Source organism: Talpa europaea (genome assembly GCF_964194135.1).
Source record: "Talpa europaea genome assembly, chromosome: 16".
Taxonomy (NCBI): Eukaryota; Metazoa; Chordata; class Mammalia; order Eulipotyphla; family Talpidae; genus Talpa; species Talpa europaea.
The window spans coordinates 3,082,753-3,095,601 of NC_140084.1; positions in this window are offsets into that span (position 1 = coordinate 3,082,753).

Here is a 12,849-nt window from a genome sequence, read left to right on the forward strand (position 1 = left end):
ATCTCAACCAGCATCTGGACTGTCGTTATGGAGAAGCAGGAGAATCTTCTTTGGGGAGGTGGTTAAGGAGCACCCACTTTAAGGGCCATACCCCAGATGCCTCTTTGGCATCCCCCCATCCTCTGCCCTAATCTTAGATTCACAGAGGCAGAAACAAAGCTCAGAAAAGAGACGTGATTCGCAGGACTCCACCCAGCACAAGAAACGGTGCAGAACTGGCCGTCCCTTGGCCTATTTATTGTCCTTCCACCTCATCATGCTGCCGGAAAACCGGGTAGACGGAACCATCAACTTCCAGATTTTGATCCTCTGCTGTCAGTGGCGTCATGAGGAAAAGAAATGATGAGGCAGATGCAACACCACCGAGGAGCACGCCTGTTGGGACTCTGGAAGAACAGCACCCCAGTGTCCAGAGGCCTCTGCTGAGTCTCCTCCGAAGCCCAATTTTGGTGCTAACTAATGCAAGACTGCTTACCCTTGGAAAGGGGCTGGAGTGATGAGAACTGTATTTCACGGGCCAAAGGGAAAAAAAGAGAGAAGAGGTACATGATTCTCTAGCAAACCTTCCTTATCAGCTTTGTTGGCAGAAGGGGAAAAACAAGGCAAATAAATGAGAGCAGTAGGGGACATCAATCACTGCGCTCTGCCAGGTGGGGCAGGCCGGCCTCCAGCAGGCGAGGCTCCGAGGCTGCGGCCCAGAGGCTGCAGCCAGGAAAGGGTGAGCGCGGCCACCAGAGCTGGGGCCGCCTCGAAGCGCTGTGCTCCCCTCCTCTGTGACTCTGGGAAGAGGCCACACGCCCCGAGTTTCCTGCTCTCTCCCATGAGCCATTTCAGAGCCATCAGACACTCCAACCCCCGCCAGCGCTGAACTGCCTTAGCCAAAAGAATGTCCGGGAAGGAAGTCACCTCACTTCCTTCTCTGTCATCCAGGAAGCTCCGCAGGGCCTTCCATCCTGTTTTCTTACCACGCTTCTTTTTGGGGCTCATTGGTAAAGCAAACAAATAAATAGACACATTTGGAAAACTGCAATGAGAAAATGTGTTCTTTGAAGAGAATTTCCCGAGTGTTTTGAGGAATCTCCCCAAGCCTTTTCTATACGGGTGTCCCATATGCCCCAAAACTTTGTCACTTGCATCATTTCTCGTCTTTACAGCCTCCATTTAACATCGCTTTGGGCAGATGTTAAAGCCTTTTGCATCATGTGTCCATTCGCCCAGGCGGCAAACACGACGGGGGATCTGCCAGGTATCAGACTCCATGCAAAGGGCCGGACGTTCAGGGAGGAAGAGGAGCAGGTCTGCGGCCCGAAAGACAGGGGACAGTCTGGCTGGGGAGCGCATGGATTTTGGAATCCAGGCAAATTTCACCCAGATCCTGCTTCAGCCGTTCATCTGCTCTCCGGCCGCGGGCCATTTGTTTTATTTTATGTTTATATACACATTTTTTTTTCTTCCACCATTGCTCATCTCAGGTGCAATCCCCTAGAATTCCCACCACCACGTCACCTGCAAACCACTATTTATTTAACCTCTTTGAACCTCAAGTCCCTTTTCTATAAAATGCTGGGAGAGAGAAAAGGATACCTACAAATAAGGATTAAGTGGACAAATAATGTAAAGCATTTAGCACAAGATCCAGGTCACGGCAACATAAACAGCCACATTCGTCGTAGCGTCAAGAACGTTGGAGTTGATGGCTGGGTCAAGCAAGGAGAAGGGTCCTTTTTGTTTCTTTCTCTCCCCTTTGGCAGAAGGCAGACCCCCCATGTGCCGGCGAGTCACGTGGCAGCCCGAGATGGAGAGCAGGCCCTCTGAGCTGTCCCCCGCGGGGCGTGACGCGGGGTAACTGTGCAAACGGCCTCCAGCTCCAGGCGGGGCCGTGAGCCTGAAGATCGCTCACCCGCTGACATGAAAAGGCCCCTTCCTTCCCGAGTCAAAGACCACGCCGAGCCCTCGGCGATGCACGGCCCGAGTCACTCTGGCGAGCCCCACAATGGTCCACACATCCCGCCCAGTGGCAAAGCCTTTCCTCCTCACCTGGTGCCTGTCCCGGGTGTGCCCACCCAGCAGGGCATCCCGGGCCCAGCCCTGAAAAGCTGAGCAGCCTGACGAGCGAGGCCGGGAGCCAGCTCGGGGCACCAGGCTGGAGCCATCTGGGAAAGTCATCACCGAGGAAAGCCCAGACACGAGGCGCCCTGTCACCGTCGTGAGGGGGACACTCACCAGAAGGGACCGCATCCACCTCCCCCCTGCGGTCTGCAGGCTGTCGGCGCGCAGCTCCGCACAGAAGGTTTTGTCATTTGGACTGCAATAAACTGCATTTCCTGGACTCCACACCCCTCCGGGTTCTGCATGGAGCGTGCTGTCTGTCCTGCGTGCACCCTGACCCCTCGGAGCCCGCACACCTGCAGCCACCTCAGGTGCGGCTCACGTGTGCTAATGAAAAGCTCCCCCAGCCACCTCGGAGGAGCGGCCAGCATGCTAAGGCGGCGGGTCTCCACCTCGTCTGCACCTGCGGCCCCCGGGGAACGGCCCTGAGCCCCGTGACCACGCTGCAGACCGTACCGACTAAGCCAGAGCCTCTGGGGGCGGGCCCCGGGCATCGGGGCTTCTTCTGAGCTGCCAAATGATTCCAGTGTGCGGCCAAGCGCCAGAGCTGGTCCGAGGGCCACCAGCAACCCCAGGCTGGGATTTTCCTTTCCTTTCCTTTCCTCCCTCCCTCCCCCATCCCCTCCCCCTCTGCTCCCTGCTGTCTCCCTCCTCACGAGCTCCCCAAGCAGTCTATTCTGGGGTTAGAACCCTGGGTTCACAGACAGGCCGTTCTCTCTCTGAAGTCTGGCTTGGCTGACAAAACTGTGTGATTCAAGGCAAATTTCTTCACCCCTCTGAAGTCTGGCATCCTCGTGTTATAAAATAAGGAAAATAAAAGAACCCACCCAGAGAATCCTTGTGAAGATTAACTATCACAGATAAATTGTCTAACGCGGGACCAGGCGATTAGCAGGCGCTCAGTAAGTGTGCACCATTTTTCTTCGAGTTGTTGCAGCTATTTTCTAGGAGCGAGGCTAGATGCTGGAAACACCATTTGTTTTCACACTGGAACTCTCTTTCCAATTCAGCCCCCAGCTGGAGACCAAGCTGCACCATGGCCAGGACAGGGTGGACCGAGGTCGCTCTCACAGCGGTGGCTGTCACATACCCAGGCCCCCCAACGTGCCAGGGACAGCTCAATCAAGCGCAGGCGCAGAGGGGACCTGTGGATCCATCCAGGCCCCCACTGCCTAGGGGGGATGCTACTACTAACTGCACTTGCAGATGAGGATCCAGAAGCCTGGACAATTCCACAGGCCAAGCATTTCCCCAGGTCATACAAGGGGAGGCCAGCCCAAGACAACGTTCTTTCCTGTACAGACGTGGGGTGTGCTGTGAGGGAATTCTGAGTCTGACCAGGCCAAGGGCAACAAAGCAGTTCCTCCCACCAGGAAGCCTTTAGGGGAAGGACACAAGCAAACTGGGGTGAGGACAGAGGCTTGAGGGGCCAGGAACGGAGGTAGGTAAATATGACAACTGTTGGGGAGCAGTGAAGAGGGAGGGATGTAGATGAATTCAGAAGTGGGGAGACAGGTGGAAACCACCCTGGGGTGAGTGGACAGAGAGTCTATGTCAAGGGCCCAGGGCAGAATAGAATGTTCTTAATTCATAGAAATCCCAGCCAAGTCCAATAATCTTAGTGTGCCTCGACCTCTGAACCTGTGTCCTGAAGTTCTTTTTTTCTTTTTTTTTAAGATTTATAGATTTATTTATACAAGAACTGGGGTACAGTCAGAGGTACGGGAGGGTGAGAGAATTCAGCAGAGACACGGTGGGGAGCAGAACAGGCAGACGGACCAAAGACACTGTTGAGGGGAGCAGCGGGTGAGACAGGGGAGGTCTGCCACACCATGTGGGTATCTCCCTGGCCGGTCAGGAATCAAACCCGCACTGCAGAGGCTGCAGACAGCTTCACAGCACTGCGCTCAACCTGCTGCACCCCTGGGGAGGCCCTGAAGTTCTACACCAATACGGGTTGGAGATACACATGTCTACCTCATACATGCATACACATATATAAATCACCAATATAAAATTAAACAGCAAAACACAAATGGTCAGCAAACATCATCAAAAATCCTTTAAATGGGGCCTCCCCTGGTGGCGCAGTGGTTGAGCGCTGGGCTACGAAGCTGCTCGCAGCCTCTGCAGCGCCAGTTCGATCCCCGGCCACCAGCGAGGGTCCCACATGGCGCGCAGACCTCTCCTGCCGTGCCCGCTGCTCCCCTCAGCAGTGTATTTCGTCAGTCTGCCTGTTCTGTTCCCCGCTGTGGCTCTGGTGGATTCTCTCACCCTCCCGCGCTTCTGACTGTACCCAGTGCTTGTGTAAATAAATAATCTTTTTTTAAAAAAAAGTCCTTTAAATGGTTCTATAGGTCGAAGAAGATTTAACTTCATCACAGGGCTCTATTATCCATAGTCTGAATAGCAATCCATTTTGGGGAGAAAGAGCCTTACGAAGCATCACCGAGGCTCCAGCCAGACCTGGCTCAGTCAGAAAAGCTGTGTAAGCCCTAGAAGCTTGAGGCTTTAGGTTTCATGCAAGTCTAAGTTTAAATCACGGCTCTGAACCTTATGATGGGGCAACGTAGCTGGGCCTCAGTCTCCTGATCTGTAAGACAGGATGGAAGATGTAGCATCCTGGGCAGGCAGGCGGCGGATGAAATGTCTCTGGCCGTGCCTGCTGAGCACCTCGCACAGAACCCCACACACACTAACGCTCGGGGGAGTCAGCTACCCTGCCTGGGAGGCCGCCTGCCCGCCCGCAGAGCTTCTCGCTCTGCAGTCGAGCTTCTGTTCTCCTCACCCTGTTCCTCCAGAACTAGTTACGTGCTATTTGCTTTATAGGGTATTTGTTTACCAATATTTTTACTAAGTAGGACAGCTATATCAATGAGGTCTGCTGTTTTATTGGTTGCTAATTGCTGGGGCATAATTGTTGCAACGGTGCTTGGTGTTCCTATAATTCTCTGCAGCCAATCAAGGCGGCCAGTTTGCTAATTACAGCGCAGTGAATTCTCAGCCACCGGCCTCCAAACACCGACAGCACACAGTTTACAAGAAGTCTTGCCAGCACTTTTACTAGGAGGGGTTGAAATGGCAAAGGCGAGACAATCATGGCAGGGACTAATTATTTTTTAAATAATTTAATGTGTCTATGAATACATAAAATAATAAACATGTTATAGTTACAACGTGGATTTTTTTTGAAAGTTGTTTCTAAGATCTGCTTCAAGATCTTGCAACCGCTCAGTCGCTGGTTCACGGCAAGAGCTGGTGCTCGTGATGATCATAATTCTGAGGTCCAGACAGAGCCGGGTAGGCCTTTGCACACATCAGACCTTCAATTCCACTCCCTGGAATAAGTCCTGAGGCTAATACGTGTATTCAGATGTTCTCTGGAACTTGCAGCCTATTTATAGCCTCACTACAAGTCAGAATCAAAACCTAAGTGGGGAGGGAGAGAAGAAGGAAGACAGATTTTTCTCATCCTTTATTTCCATCTTTCCAATCTATTTTGCTTTATGTAAGATTGTAGGAACCATCTTAGAAATCATTCGTTATTAGCTGAATTCTGTTCCTTAAAAAGTGATAGGCTGAGGTCCTAGTGTAACAGGGGGGCCCCCAGGGAAAGAGGAGGCGCCAGGTTCCCTGCCCCACTCAAGGGAGGGTGTTGCGGAGCAGGAGGAAAAGAAGCTGGAGAGGAGGCTGGAGAAGGAAGGAAGCAGGATGGGGAGCTAGAAGGAGGCCCGGAGGAGACACATGGAGTAGAGAAACGTGGAGAAATTGCTTCTTGGTCCTGGACTGGGTGACACAGACGTGGGTGAGACCGTGGGGAGGTTACCGATGGCAGCTTTGATCTTGATTTTGCTCCTTCTGTCCCAAATGTGCTGGGCCTTTCTGCCCCTTTCTTGTGGGTCCCCCACCAGCAGGTGCCTTAGTGTGTCAGGCTTCGGGCCTCAGCAGGTCTGCTTTGGGCCAAGCCTGTGTGTCTGGGCACTTACCCACGAGGGGCTGGGTACCTTGGGGTGCTTGATTTGGAAATCATTTTATCTATTCTTTCCCTTCTCTTCTCTTTATTGCACACTAATTGTATTAAAGTTCTTTTCCATTAAAGATCTTATTCACTAGAGTATGTTTTATCTTGATGCAGTGAATGGCAAAACCTATTTAGAGCAGGCAGGTTTGGGGTTCCTGGGGTACCCCTCACCCTGCCCAGTAACACTACCTCCTAGTACCTCCAAATGGGACTGTGTTGGAGATGGAGTTTTTAAAAAGGTGATGAAGGCAAAACGAGGCGGTTTGGGTAGGTCCCCTCACCCAGCAGGACTGGCGAACTTACGAGAAGAGACTAGAAGACGGAGGAAAGGCCGGTGAAGGTACAGGGAGCACGTGGAACTCACAAGCCAGATGCGGGCTCAGGACCAGTCCACTCTGCAACACCTTGACCTTGGACTTCCAGCCTCCAAAAGTCTGAGAAAATAGAATCCTGGTGCTGCAGCCAACCTGCCGGGACGGTTGTCATCACAGCCTTAGCTCCCACTCTCGTGCCCCCTGACTTGTGCACCACCGGAAAGTGCCCAGCGCCAGGCCACTTAACCAGGCAGGGCTCCCCTAGCACCACTGGGGTGCTGCTCACAGACATCATGTATGACTGGAGCGCTGTCTATGTGCCTGAGACCTTTGCTCTACCCCAACTCCCTTAACTTTTAGACCCGAATGCTAACTCCAGTTCAGGGGTGCTGCTGAGAAGCACAGGGAGGGAGGGAGACCCAAAGAGGAGTGAAGGGCAGGTGCCCCTGGAGGGCCTACACGATGGCCTCACCCCACAGTTTCCACCTGAACCAAAGTGCTTGCCAGCTTGAAAATCCACCAAATAGGGGGGCCTCCCCGGTGGCGCAGCGGGTCAAGCACAGCGCTGTGAAGCTGTCCGCAGCCTCTGCAGTGCTGGTTTGATCCCCAGCCAGCCAGGGAGAAACACACATGGCGCAGCTCCCCTCAGCAGTGTCCTTGGTCCATGTGCCTGTTCTGCTCCCTGCTCTGTTTCTGGTGAATTCTCTTACCCTCCCGTGCCTCTGGCCTGTACCCCAGTTCTTGCAAAGAAAAGAAAGAGAGAAAGAAAGAGAGAAAGAGAGAGAGAAAGAGAGAAAGAGAGAAAGAGAGAAAGAGAGAAAGAGAGAAAGAGAGAAAGAGAGAAAGAGAGAAAGAGAGAAAGAGAGAAAGAGAGAAAGAGAGAAAGAGAGAAAGAGAGAAAGAGAGAAAGAGAGAAAGAGAGAAAGAGAGAAAGAGAGAAAGAGAGAAAGAAAGAAAGAAAGAAAGAAAGAAAGAAAGAAAGAAAGAAAGAAAGAAAGAAAGAAAGAAAGAAAGAAAGAAAGAAAGAAAGAAAGAAAGTCCACCAAATAGCAGCCTCAAAAAAAAAAGAAAAAGAAAGAAAAATCCTGCCAAGTCCTGGGCCAGGGCACGAGATTAGCCACTTACACATTAGCATCAAGTCCTAGATGAGGGAGATGCCCTGAGGGGAGGGGGGCAGAGAGGCCCGGCTCTCCAGGGAGTGTCTGACAGCAAGTGGGACCTCGAGCGTGGGAGAAGGACGCAGTCAGGAAAGCAGAAAGTTCAAGAGCAGACGTTTACTTGCTTTCTCAAAAGTGCTAAATAAGGGGGGTCATGTCGTATGAGGTCCTTTTCTACCTGGTTTCATTCATCGGATGTGGTATGCTGGGGTATCTCTATTATGCGTACAGTTGTAACTGGCTCATTTTCACTGCTGTATAGTATTCAACTGCATAAATATACTCCGGGTTTGTTTTCCTATTGTTAGACCTTTGGGGTGGTATCTCCCGATGCACAGGTCTTAAAGCACCTTCCAGGTTAAAGAGCAAAGTAATGGGAGGCCTCCCCTGCAGGTGGGGTTTATTGGGCTTCTTTCTCCCTCCCTTTTTTTTTTTTTTTTTTTTTTTTGGTGGGACCCTCGCCGGCGGCCGGGGATCGAACTGGCGCTGCAGAGGCTGCGGGCAGCCGCACAACCCAGCGCTCAACCGCTGCGCCACCAGGGGAGGCCCGTCCCTGCCTCTATTTTATGGTTTTCTAAACCCAGGCTCCGCCGTCGACTTACTACAGTGGCTGCGTCCACATTTCTGACAGGCGAATCTGACAGGCAAGGCGTGCCTCAGGGCGCAGTGTTTAAAAACCTCCGCATGAGATTACGTTTGTCTGGAGAGGACGAATTTGAGGTCATAGTCCTCTGACATAACGGGAAGCACAGTGAACAGGAGGAATCCTGGGTGAAGGCTGCGAGTGAGGAGATGCTAGTTCTTTCTAAGTCTTGGTTTCCCTAAGAACTCCTGATAAGCCAAGCGCCCTTGGCGCTGGAGATATCGGAAGCTGCTGACCAGTTACACAAGAGACTTGGGGGCCGGCTGCTGGATTTCGACCCTGGAATGGGCAGAAAACAAAGCCACCACCACACCGAGCGTGGGCGCCTCTGTTGTGGGCCCCGCACGACCCGGTCCTCTTCTGTAAAAGGGGCTCTTTAAAGCGCAGACCCGCTTATTTACTCCTGCAAGGCAGCCGGCTCCCCTCGCATGTCCGGAGCTCCCGGGCGGGCTGGAGTTTGGGGAGAGCTTCAGGTGGAGATTTCGTCAGAGATAAATGAGCAGGCCCAGCGAGCAGCATGAGCTGCAGGAAACCTGGGTGCAGGGCCATGAATCAGCAAGTTCCCCAGGAGGAGAGGCGTCTGCTGATTACACTCACCTTGTCATCGATCGATCGGAAGCGCACAGACTTCAGGCCCTGCCCAGCAGGCAGCCGAGGCAGCCTTCCCAATGTATCCACGGCAAGTTGGATCCTGAACTGCAGAGTCGGAGCGGGCCCACCCTGGGCGGGGAGGGGAGGGCCCCTGAGCCAGCCTTGTCCTCCCCAGCCCTTGCGCGTGGGACTCTCCCCTCCCCAGGTCACCAGCAAGAGGGAGCAGGCACACTGGGGTCATCACCCCTTCCTGCTGCACCCCCAGGCCTGTCACAGGGTGGTCCCCAGGAAAGGGGGAGGTTCCAGGTTCCCTGCCCCACCCAAATGGAGGGTGGAGCTGAGCGGGGAGAGGAGAAGCTGCAGAGGAGACTGAGGAAGGAAGGAAGCAGGATGGAGCCAGAAGGAGACCTGGGGGAGGCACATGGAGCCTAGAGACACGTGAAGAAACTGCCCTTGTCTTTTGGTCGTGGACGGGGTGACACAGATGTGGGTGACACCCGTGGGGAGGTGACCATGGCAGCTTTTATCTTGATTTTGATTTTACTCTTTTCCTTCCGGGTTTGTCTGGTTGTTTCTGACCCTTTTCTGTGGGTCCCCACTAGAAGCTGCTTTAGACTTCGGGCAGGCTTTGGGGCCTTGCTCTGGGCCGATCCCATATGGATGGAGTTTTACCCACGAGGGGACGGGTCACTTTGGGTGCTTGACTTAGGAACTAGATTCTTTTCCTTTCCTGTATTGTTTCCTAATTGTATTAAAGTTCCTTCCCATTAAAGTCTCCTATGTTTTGTGTTGATGTGGCGGATGGCAGAACCCATTTAGAGCAGGCAGGTTTGCAGGGTTTGGGCTGCCCCTCTCTGCCCTGTAACAAGCCCAGTAAATATAAGCCCATAGAGGGGCTGAACGCCTTTCAGAGACGGTGCCAACGATACGGGTGCGCAGCTTACTCTAGACGCTTCGTGGAAAGACACCACACCACGTATACTCAAGTATGTTCCCGATTTTATTATTACTTATATGTAATTTTGATACTGCCGACACCAATAGGTCAATGAAAGCACCTCCTTTTTTAGCAAGGAGGAAAATTTTTACTTTTTATGTGTGGCTTTTTTCTTTGGATTTTTCTGATTGTGCTTTGCTATTTTTACATCAAATTAAAAAAATTAAAACTAAGAAATGAAACAGCACTTTCTTCTACTGTGGCTTTTCTCAATACTGGTCCCTAGAATGCTCTTGACCTGGAATATTCTTCCGAAGGGGGAGGGCCACTCAGAGAGAAGAAACCAATGCTTCCTCACCTGGTCCACTTCCTTCTAATGAAGCAAAATGTGATCCTAAAAGGTCGACTCTCTAGTTCAAGGCGTTTTTGTCTCCCACTTCCAATAATAAGGCTGAACCCCCCAGTCTCTCTGGGCCCCCGTGCTCCACTTTACAAATCCTGCCCCTCTTCTTCACTGTGACTCCTTCAATTTGGAACCCAGAAGTCAGCGTCTCCGGCCAGATGGTCCCTAAGGAATCCCAGTCACACACTGAGCCAGAGCAGAGGTTGACTCCGGCCTTGGCTGACCATGCCTGGAACGGTCAGTTCCTAAGACAGGTGGAATGTGCAGCTTGAACAGTGGAGAGACACGCAGGGGCCACAGTGTCATGAATGAAACTTGCTGCCAAAGCCGTCCACGCTCAGACCCAGAGCCTCTACCCAGGAGACTCACTCGAACACCCATGCTCCCCTGACACTCGCGCCATCAGCATTTCTTCCCATGGAGATAAACACCACTTGCCCCTTTTAAAATGCACATATAATTACGTGTTGAGGATGGAAGTGTGAGCTGGAGAACTCCAGAAAGGCAGCCGGTCATGAGCACTGATCACTGCTGGGGCACGTGATGGAGAAAGAGGAATAACCAGGGGAGTGGGCACCCCGAGTAAGAGGGGGAGTCTCTAGACTCCACTCAGCCTGGCAGTCCCTCCTCTCCTGAAGTCAGGGCGGGCTCTCGAGTCTTTAATAGAGTCCACGCTGGAGGAGAGGCAGGCCCCAGAGCGGCTAGGCTTTCAGGGACTCATAAAATAGCAAAGCAGCCCAAGAGAGGGAAGCAAAGGGGCATCTACACTAGTGATTTGCGGGGGGTTCCCTGGTGGCGCAAGAGGTTGGGTCACAGCACCAGGAAGCTGTCCTCACCCACTGCAGCACGAGTTCGATCCCCGGCCAGGGAGCTACCCCCAGGGCGCAGCAGACCTCTCCCGTCTCCCCGCTGCTCCCCTCAGCAGTGGATTTCAGTAGATCCACCTGCTCTGCTCCCCACTCTGGTGAATCCTCTTACCACCACCCCCACACCTCTGGTCTGTACCCCAGTTCTTATATGCATAAATAAATCTTATATATATATACACACACACACACTAGTGCCTCACAAACTTGAATGTGCCCCCAGACGACCCAGAGGGCCTGCCCCCAGATGCCTGGATTTGACAACCGGACTCTCAGGGTCAGAGGGAGGAGGTGGCACCTTGGCCTTCTAAGGTGAGACCAAGGCTGACAGAAGAAGACACTTCTCAGGCAGGAAGGACAGCAGGCCGACAGGCCCCTTCAGCTGTAAAAAGAGCTTTTCTCAGAGAAGCACAAATAATCCTAGAAAGGCCGTCCCACAATGACGGGGCACAGCAAGCCCCCCCACAGGCTTGAGTAGAGCAACAGTCAGAGACCAGGCTTGGCGACCGTCACCACCAGCATCTCGGCAGCTCGACACAACAAAGTTTCGTTCTCACCCAAGGCAGATGTGTTGCTGGCTGCCTTTGGGGGCCTGGGTCTCCGCCCACATGGGCCCTTACCTCCACCATCTCTGGGGCAGTGGAGGGGGAGCCTGGCGAACGCATATGCTCTCCTGTCAGCAGCCGAAGCAAATGCCCAGGCCCTGCCTAATGTCATGAGGGTAAGGAGTTGTGGTCTCCATGAGGCCAAGCCGGGAGGGAAACACGACTCGCTTGCCAATGCTCACGAGCCCATATAACTGAATTGCATCTCCTGTGGCCACATCTCAGCGCCCCCTGAAGGATACAGAGAAGTCAGCAGCCTCCCGCTCGGCGACAACAGGGTTGGAAAGAATGGATGAAAGATGCAACTTATTTTGAACTCGAGCGTTCCAATCATTCAAAAACTACAAACCATAGTGCGAACGTCACTCGTATTTAATGACCGATGGCCCAGCAGCTGATCCGTGCGGGCGTGACGCGCCGAAGCAGCACACACACAGCGTGCGCGGGGAGCACAGTGAGCGTCAGTACGGCCAGGCTCCCCGTGATCAGTAGCACCAGGAGCCATGCGCATTCTATCCACTTGGGTTTGTGAGGCGGGAGCCCTGAGGGAAGCAGGTGAGTGACAGGGGGCTTCTCTGCGCTCTTTTGGCAATATCTTCTAAGCCTGCGATCATGTCAAATAAAAAAGTTACAGAAAGCAAGCAGCGCGGAAGAGTGTGCAGCCGGGTCCTCTGCCCCTCGTCTTCAGGAACGCCCCGAGAGCGAGCTGCAGGGGAGGCCGTCGGAGAGAGCGAGCTTTTGCTGGGCGAGCAGGCATCTGATGGATGTGCCTGTGAGGTGGCGGCGGGCGCTCACCTGCCTGTCTGCACCTCCGCTCTCCGCAGAAACGCAGATGAAATCTCTTCTTTGAAAGTTAAAATAAAAAGCAGTCAATCCCCACGTGAGCCCCTTTACTGCGGGTAATAAGTGGGAGCTCAGGTGAATTGCTCTGTATTTCCCTTTAAATTCTTGGGATCTCTGTGACAGGCCAAGGCTCTCATCTGTCAGCAAACTGTTCCAGGCAGACCCATTACTTTAGCACTACAATAAAACGAAGGACATCGGGATAATCCGTCAAACAAAAGCAGCTGGGGCCATCGCTGCGGCCCAGGGTCTGCTCATTTGCCCAGAACATTTAAAACTCGAGGCCCCGGTGCTCCTCCCCAAAGTCCTTATTTCACCCAGTAAAATAAATTTAAAGTACATAAATGTATATTAAAAATA